The following is a 9,913-nucleotide window of genomic DNA, read 5'->3' on the forward strand; positions in this document are numbered from 1 at the left end:
TCTAGATGTTTGCTTGCAGTTTCTGAAATATTTATCTCATAGTTACAAGATTGTTAGGTCAAATACAGAAGTGGACACAAATGACTATTTAGGGGCTAAGATAGCCCAAGATATCTTAATATATAGCATTCCAACTCTCCAAAGTAATTGGAGTTCTAATCAGTTAGTCATGGAGAACACTTAATATAGGTTCAGCCTTCCACCACCCTGCCTTCCACTGGAAACTTCAGTTAACATTTCCTCTTATCGTTTAAGCCACCGTGCCCTGCAACTGAACAGAGACATTCAGTTTCATTTCTCAGTTAAAGCCTATTTCTTAGAAATGTTTATTTATAACCACAAGTGAATGTAGTGTTGTTGTTCAGCTTGATGTCTCTTGATTAACCAACTTTGGTTTTTTGTTTTTTGGAAAGCTATTTTTTCCATGCTTTCCTGTTTCTTTCATTTTTTTTTTCTTTTGCTATCACTTCCCAAATTTATACTCCATTTGAAACTTTGAAGTAAGAAGACTTGGTAGCACAGTCCATTGTCTGTTATATTTAGAGCATTGTGGAAGTTTACCCAGTCTTCAACACTGTTGTTCATGGATACTGGCATGTTATGTGTAGTACAGCCAGCATGAAAGGAAAAAGTACTTTCCTTCATCTATCCCAGGGTGGGCTAGGTCCCAAAGACCACTTTAGATGACAGCTGTGCAAATAGACAGACCAAATGCTGGTAAGAAGCAAAGAGCCATAGCCTCTGGTGACAGCCAAGTACCTTCCTTGTGTTAATTCCACTGGTTGAAAATAAGACCACTACCATAATTTAAAGCCAGATTTGAAGCCAGCTTTAATCAAATACCAGCCAGGTGGATGGGCTCTGGCCAGGTCCATACCCAGTTTCCCAGGAAATGGCCCCAAATCAAGTTTTGCAGTGACATAAATATTTCCCATCAACTCTAATCACGGGCAAGCATATATCCTGATGTACACCAGCTTACATCCAATCAGGAGCAAGCATACATCCTGGCGTATTTCCTGCCTGTGAACCTGCAGCCCACATGTGATCAAGCATATCAAGTACAGATGGGTCAAACAAGCTTGTTTAGGGGAGTGAAAATACGTGACTTGTTATCTCCCGTAAACAATAGCCTTCAGCATTTCAGGAACTATCTGTTCTGGGGCTAGAAGATCAGATAAATTTTTGTTCCTATGGATCTCTTAAGCATAGTAATTGAAGCTTAAAATGTAACTTTGGCTCTCACACTTGCTCCCAGTTAACCTACACACTTTCCCTAGAATGGTGGTTATTTGTCCTATAGGCAAATATCTGAATTCATCTCATAAAGTAGGTATGATGGTAAAAATATTCTCACATTCAAATCAAAGGTCTTCAGCCATACACTTTACAGGAATGTATTTTTAAAAATATTATTCTCCTATGAATTACTTGAGGTTTCATGGAGTATTTCAACCTCTTAAATGTTGCAGTTTCTTAGAATTTCCTCCCAATCCAACTATATTCTAAACTGGAGAGCAATTAAGTTACTTATAAACTCATAGTCCATTCCCAGTCCTAATCATTCAGATAAATGCTAATTTCCCATCTAACTACCTTGGAAAAAATGTATCCAGCATCCCCTAAATTCGTCTTCCAAATCACACTCCTGATAGTTTTCTTTTTGGAAGATGTCATTCTGTCCTCAGCTCTGGGTTTCTTAACCATCTGTAGACTTCTTCCATTTGCTACCCCACATTTTTGATCCTCTTTTCTGATGAAAAGAGAAAATGAACTTTAGTTCTGTATATGTCCTCATCCAGGAGTGAATTTGGCAAGGTCAGTCTAAGGCTGGAGCCATTGCCTCCTCAGAGGAGTCAAGGTGGCAGCTCTAGATAAGACTATATTGAATAAGTATGGACAATTTTGTCTTAGTCCTTATTTTAGTGGAATTTCTTTGAGTTTCTCTCTATTTAAATTGATGTTGGCTGTGAGCTTGTTTTAAGCTGAATTTATTATGTTGAGGTAAGTCCCTTTTACCCCTAATCTCTCCATCACTTTTATCATGAAGGGGTTTTAGATTTTGTCAAAGGCATTTTCTGCATCTAATGAAATGATCATGTGGTTTTGCCTTTCAGGTTGTTTATATGGTGGATTAATTTTCTAATTCATGTATATTGAACCATCCCTACATTTCTGAAATGGAACCTATTTGATCATGGTGGATGATCTTTTTGATGTGTTCTTATATTTGAGTTGCAGATATTTGATTGAGTACTTTTACATCTATGTCCATAAGGGAAATTGGTCTGCAATCCTTTCTTTGTTGGGTATTTATGTGGTTTGGGGATCAGGGTATAACTGTGGCCTCATAAAATTAATTGAGCAATGTTTCTTATGTTTTATTTTGTGGAATAATCTGAGGAGTATTGGCATTAACTCTTAGTTGAAAGTCTGTTAGAATTTTGCACTAAAACCATCTGACTCTGTGCTTTTTTTTAAAATGACTGCTTCTATTTCATTATAGCATATAGATCTATTTAAACTGCTTATCTGATCTTTGTTTACCTTTGGTAAGTGCCGGAGTCCAGCTCCAGATGAGGGCAGGATCTGAAGATGGGTGGATGCAAGAGCAGCGACTAAGGAATCAGATATGGGATGCTTCTTAGTTTCATTTTAGGATAGATGGACAGAGAGAAAGTATTTGGGAGTCATCCCTAGTGAGACAGGTCCCAGCAGAGGATGTAAAGAGTCAGTAGAGAAAGGAAGTGAGCCAGGCCATGGTGGTCTGAAGAATCTTGCAGCTTGACTGACTAGCAGCCAGAGTGCTTCTTTATTTATACAGAACTTAATAAGCAGGGATACATTCATGATATTCCAAAACATAGATCATATCATTTTTGTTTTTGGACATGTGTTTCACTTCCTTTTGCTCATCTTTTAGTCACCATTGATAAATTATGACATAACAGAGTTATCATATCCAATCATTTTCCCTCAAGTCTTGACATCATTAATAGACTTAATAGAGTTATCTTGCTCATTAAGCCCATAACTTAATTTTTAAGAATCTAGAAGCATATGACATCCTGTTCTCAGGCTGGTAGCTTTGGTGCCTTCAAGGACACTAGAGTCTGAGATGAGACTGGAGGATTTGACTAGGAGGATGGAGGAGAAAGTGAAGACCTGCAGTCAGCCTGCTTGCTTCCCTGGAAGATGTCCAAAACACCTCTTATATATATGTTATTACAGTAAAGAAAGATAGGGACAATTTATATTCTATATTGTAAGAACACACTTGTACTTCATTTTGTAGGGAGGAATTACCACATTCACTTGGTAATCAATCAGTTCAGCAGATCCAAAATGGCTAGAGGTTTTTGGTTTTGTTCTTGTTGTTTATTCGTCCTTTGCTTGAGTGTTTTTTTTTTTTCTACATTAAACTTCTAATTAGATGTTATGGTCACGAGTATGCAAATCAGTGGCCTTGGCATATGAAAAACCTGGATCTCTGCACACAGATCCAACAATGAAGAAAAAACAAAACTGCAGCAACAAGGTTGATTACCTGGCCAGAGGGACAAGACTAAGCTAGGGTTGATTTATCATTGTCTTTGTTATGGTTCTCTGTGGAATATGTTAGAAGGCTCAGGGAAAGCATATTTCCCTCTGCATTGGCAAAGTCCAGTCTTTATGAAAATAAAATCTAATAATATGACTATGCCACAGTCATATTTTTGCTATTAGCATATTATTGATTTTTCTTTCCATGTCTATTGTACTGTTCACCCATTCACCACCTTTTTTTCATTTACTTGTCATCTTGAGGATGAACTCCTGCTTTCAAGTTTTGCTCCAGAAACAAGTGCATGGAGATCATGCAACTTCTTCCAGGCTACTTAGCTGCTGACTGCTGACTGTCAGCTATAACTTATATATCATTCTCTGTATGTAGGCAGGGACTAAATTTACAGTCAGAGCAAGATACCTCCCAGTTGTACTTGCTGTTACTGGAAGTTTTGCTTTTTCCACATTAAATACTTAGCTGTGTCACTTGGAAACACAGGGAAACTTTTCTAAGTTATTAGTCTTGCTGATAAAATAATTTCAATGTAGGAAATGAGGTCAATCTTATTGGGATTTGAGAAAAGCAAAAAAAAAAAAAAGCCATCAACAGAGCAGATTGAGATCTTAGCATCTGGTGGGAGGAGGAGGTGGAAGAGAGAAAGTCAGACTCTTGGGAGTCAGAGGTCATTATATAATCTGGCAGGCTCTAAAATGAGTGTCTAAATAACTAAATGTCTATGCTGTGTGCTTACATGTCTTACTAGAGAGAATGAGACTGTGCAGAGTGCCAGCAAAAGCACCTTTAGGATTACAGATGGCACAGACACAGAGCTAGGCCAGGTGTGATGACACATCCTTGCAATCTCATTACTCAGAAGGCAGGTGGATTTGCAACTTTTAACATAATCTGGCCTAGAAAGTGAGTTTGAGATCAACCAGAGTTAAAGAGTAAAACTCTGGCTTGAAAAGATACAGAAGGAAGGATTCAGAAATAGGAATGGGGTATGTTTCTATGGGAAAGTGGGGTTTCCTTGAGAGGAATGGAGGACTCCTTTTCTCTGATGGGCTTTAATTCAGGAATTACAATGCTGTATACTCATGGATACACAAAGCCAGATAGACTTCCAGAATCTTGTCTTAAGAATTTGAAGAGTTAGTTTCATGGACAATGGGAGGGTGAGTTTAAAACCGAGGCTTTTAATGGGTTTTGTTGCTGTTGTTTTGTTTTGCTTTGTTGATGGGAGCTTAGGGGAAAAAGCCAGTCCCTGAAATGGGATATCAGCAGGGGTCTCCACTTTGAAATTAGTAAGGTTTTATTGGATGGAGTCATGGCTGGGGTTCAACTGGCTGGTCCAATATGTTCCTTCACAAGGTTTCCAGGTGCCTCTCAGTTTTGATTTCCCAAGATATGGTGTCAACTATGTTGAAGAGAGAAGAGGAGATTATGCCTCCCTTCTGGCATTCCTGGCCTTTGGCCAGAGCACAACTGAAGACATTTTGTCTTTAACATTTCTAGCATCTCTGGCCTCTAACAAGTACAGAACCAAGAGCATTTCAGATTTTGACCAAGAAAAACTACTCACTTTCAGGGTTCTTACACTACAATTGTGCTGTCAGTTTTTAATCTCCTATTCTCATAAATGTTGATCTTTCTTAATTAGGATTCAAAAGTAGGCAGGCTTAACAGTGAGGAAGTATAAGCAATTCCATAAATGAAGGACTTTTGGGATTTATAAATAAAGGTATCATTAAGATTATATTATATTAATATAAGGATAATTATTCTTCTTTCTACTTGAGGAGTATCACATCTGTTGATGTTTCTGGAACACATGGCTTTTTGGAGAAGGATTTTCTTGCCTAAATCATTGACAAGTCCATTTGGATTAACTCCCAAAATAAGGGACATCAATAGGTTTTTGTGACCTAAAAATGATTTAGATAGTTTATAATGTTATGTCTCTACACAGGGACAGAGTTATAATTCAAATTCCATTCTTGGACATGTATGTATGTATGTATGTATGTATATATGTATGTATGTATGTATGTAAAATCTCATATATTCATATATGTAAAATTTCTTGCAATATACATATTGTTACTAGACCAAACTTTTCTTCTTATTAAAAACTCTATCCTATACAGAAAGGGAAATAGCAGCTAGAAGAGCCCACTGAATCTAATTATGTTACCAACAGACAATTTAAAAATGTTGTAAATGAGCAGATTTGTGCTATTCCACCCTCCTTTCTCTCTTTTCTCTCCTTCCCTCCTTCCTTCCCTCTCTCCTTCCTGCCTCACTTCTGTATTTCCTAGACTCACTTACAATTCTTGTGTCTTAATTTCCAATCTGTGTTTGTGTGTTTTTACAGGAATGAGCCACCACACATTACATTGTAAGTATATATATTTAACATAATTAACTAACAAAGTAACTGGTTTCCATATGGGATGGATTTTCACACATACTACATTTTGGTTGATTCTCACTATCTTTGTCTACTTGTTCACATTGCCCCCCTTCTCCCTTTTTACCTCATGTGTTTCTCCTCCAATTTCTTCTACTTTGGTCCTCAATCACCTCTCTAATAGCCTCTGACTTTTTTTTTTGAGACAGGGTTTCTCTGTGTAGCTTTGCGCCTTTCCTGGAACTCACTTGGTAGCCCAGGCTGACCTTGAACTCACAGAGATCCACCTGGCTCTGCCTCCCGAGTGCAGGGATTAAAGGCGTGCGCCACCACCACCTGGCTGATTTTTTGTTTTGTCTTGTTTTATTTCATTTATTTGTTATTTATTTATTTGTGTGTGTGTGTGTGTGTGTGTGTGTGTGTGAGTGTGTGTGTGTGTGTGTGTGTGTGTGTGTGTGTGTGTGTGTGTGTGTATGTGCAGCCTCATGGGTCCAGTTCTAGCTTCCTGTTCTTTCATCGTGTTACACCAAGCCAGTTGTTTGTTATCTTAAAGGTCTGTTGCTTTAAGCCTATTTCTTTTGCTATTGGTGTCTATCAGATGAAAATGTACTTTTAAGTAAACTCCTTATTTTTAGTAGTTACTATGGCCTTAAAGTACTTATTTAAAATATTATTACATTAGATATATGTCAATGATACACAAAATTGCCTTGTATACTGTTTTATGAAATACGATTGACATAAATATAAAATTACAAATGGATCTTAAGAATTAAGAATACTTAGCCAGATAGTTAAGTACAAATTTTACTGTGACATAGTGAAACAAATTAATATCAGTTCATAAAACCAAACCCTATTTTGGTTTAGAAGATTTTAAACAAATGTCTTTGCTATCAGAATTTTAAGATATCGTTTCCCCCCATATTTTCCCCCTTATTACCCAAAGAGTTTTTCTCTTGAACATCTACACTTCACTTAGAACACAATGAGGTAATAATCTTTTTTTTAAAAAAAAGGGGGGGGGGTTGTTTCTTTCTTTGTAAAACAGACATCATAGGTGAAAATTCTTAGGGCCATCAATGAGAAAATTGGGAGCAAGGAGTGGTGACTGGGTTTGAAGGGGCATTCTGACTACTGTATCACTTGTAACATGATCTCCTTCAGGAAAAATATCAGAAGCCTCAATGTTCAGGAAATAAAAAGACAAAAACCAAAAACTGATGTGCTCAACACACACACACACACACACACACACACACACACACACACACACACACTTGTGACACCTTAACTTGAAAAGAGAGCAGACAATGTAAGTGTTCTGACACAGTGCATTACCAATAACATTTATCTTCTCCAACATCTGGGACTGTAGATATGTCCTAGACAGCAAGAATTTTAATAGTAGTCACAGATAAGTTTGAATCACAGGTCATGTTACTAGCAAGGGTGATAAAAGTTATCATTTCAAACATATTTCTGGGGCATACTTTTGATTAGTTATTCAGAGAAACAGAAAATTCACATATCTCAGCCATTGGAAAGACTTTGAAAAGCCATCCATCCTTTCATACACATGGACATAACACTTAAAGACAGACAGACACACAAACACATAAACAGTAGTTGTAAATAGTTGTTTTTCAATTGAGATTTCCTTTTCTGCCTTGAAAGACCTTTACACAGGTAGAAGAGATGGGTCTGATACCTGCCTAGGAATACTTACATATATTTGCTGGTTTTCAGGAATCCCCTGTGTAAGATGATGGACGTTATTTACAGTGCATCGCCTCTCCCCATCATTCTAGAGCCCGTGTCACTCACGCTTCTTGCCCCAGAAGTCCAATCTCCCTCCCTTTTCTATTCCACACAAAGTTGAGTCAGCTTTCCCCTCTCCGACACTGCCACATGGTCATGTACTTTAATAAACGTGAATGAACTTTCCCGTTTGTCTGAGTATGACCGGTCAATTTCATAGAGAATAAAAGATCAGACACTGAGAGGACAGAGTAAAATTTACAACCTCCCTACACTGTCTCTATCCTTAATATGAGAAGGACAACCTTACTCTTTACATGCAGATAAGTATCAAATAAAATGTGTTTGTGGTAGTAATTTCTAACTGAATAACTGTCATGGGGATAAAATGAGGTTTTTGTTTTTGTTTTTATTTTTGTTTTAGTTAATCTTAGTGTTTGGCCTGTATAAATTTTCAAAAATGAATTCCCTTCTTAGCAGCATAGAAATGAATTTGAAGATCAAACCTGTCAAACAATAGGAGAAATCAGAAAAAAACACTGTGACAATAGGTTTGAACCTCTGAAGGTTTCCTTACAACAGCTTCTGTCTTCAGATTTAGGACTTCGTATAATGACATTTCCCAAATATATTTCTTTGGCATGCAGAGCAATTTGATATGAAGGGAGAAGATCTCCCTAGGATCCCCCTCATCTATCTTAGGACTACATTGTTGCTGGAGAGCTTCTCTCCAGGTCCCACCAAGCCCTGCAGTCCCACAACCCACGTATAAAATAATCACTCAGACGCTTATATTATTTATAAACTGTATGGCCATGGCAGGCTTCTTGCTAACTGTTCTTATATCTTAAATTAACCCATTTCTATAAATCTATACCTTGCCACGTGGCTCGTGGCTTACCGGCATCTTTACATGCTGCTTGTCCTGGCGTTCGCTGGCAGTGTCTCCCTCTCCTTCTTCCTGTTCCCCCAATTCTCTTCTCTCCTTGTCCTGCCTATACTTCCTATCTTGTCACTGGCCAATCAGTGTTTTATTTATATAGAGCGATATCCACAGCACCACACCACAAAAGGGAACATAATTGCTTTCTATCTCCACCATGCATTTCCATTATCTATGTAAGGAAAAAGACTGAGAGGGTAACTTTCCTTACTAGGACCTGTCTTTTGAACTCATTCAGATTGCAAAGACACTATTCTTGAAACCATTCATTCACCTGAAAATAATTTGGGAACTCTAAATATTGTCTCTATTCCTCAACTTCTTCATATTGAAAACTATGGTAATTTTACTTCTGTGTTTCCTTTCATGTTTTATTCATTTCATTTTGAATGCTAGTAAGTTTTAATTTTCTCCTATGCATTTTTGCCAGTTAATTCTGGTGAACTTTGAGAAAGCAAAGAACAACCTCCTTTTATCCTTACCTGGTTTCTTGATGAAGTTTTTACTTTTTTTGCTCTGTGATCTCTTGAGTTAGGCCTCATGTGCTCTTTCTTGCTACATTATGAGATGAGAAATGACAGTATTTATTTGATGTACTTTGAGATTTCATCTCAGTGAGGCCACACTACCAATACAGAGTGATCTTAGTACATGTATGTTATTGACATGACTAAAGATTTCCTCCCACAGTAAAGCTCCTTTAATGCAAAAACAAGAAAGCTATCACAAAATACCCAGATCAAAGGGAATGAGATAATTTATTGTAGAGCCAAATATAAGTGACCATGGGCCATTAACACAGAGTCGTGTCATCCTAAAAACTGTGTTTTCTTAGTTTTATGAGGTTTCTGTAATAATGTAAAGAAAAACCATAAATCAGAGGGCACTTTCAAACATGTTGGTGGAAGAATTGAATGTGTTCCAGCACAGCAGAAAAATTTCTGGTATGGGCTTCAGCTACCATCTGATAAAATTCTTAGTCTTAGTTTGCTGGGGCTTTTGGCCTATTCAGGTTTGCCTTAACAGTCATATGCACAAAGGCGAGCAGCATTTGGCTATTTAGAGATTGTGATATCCCAAGATGATTTGGCCTTGGGATATCATCCCAACTATCTACAGTTGTTGGAATTCGAATTAGTCTTGTAGATTGTTTAATTTTTAGCATTAAACATTGTTTAAAATACTTGCCTTTTCTTCTTTGAACTTCAGCTAACAGATCCCTCCATGACTTATACCTCAGTATTGCAAAGAG

This window comes from Peromyscus maniculatus, chromosome 1 (genome assembly GCF_049852395.1).
Source record: "Peromyscus maniculatus bairdii isolate BWxNUB_F1_BW_parent chromosome 1, HU_Pman_BW_mat_3.1, whole genome shotgun sequence".
Taxonomy (NCBI): Eukaryota; Metazoa; Chordata; class Mammalia; order Rodentia; family Cricetidae; genus Peromyscus; species Peromyscus maniculatus.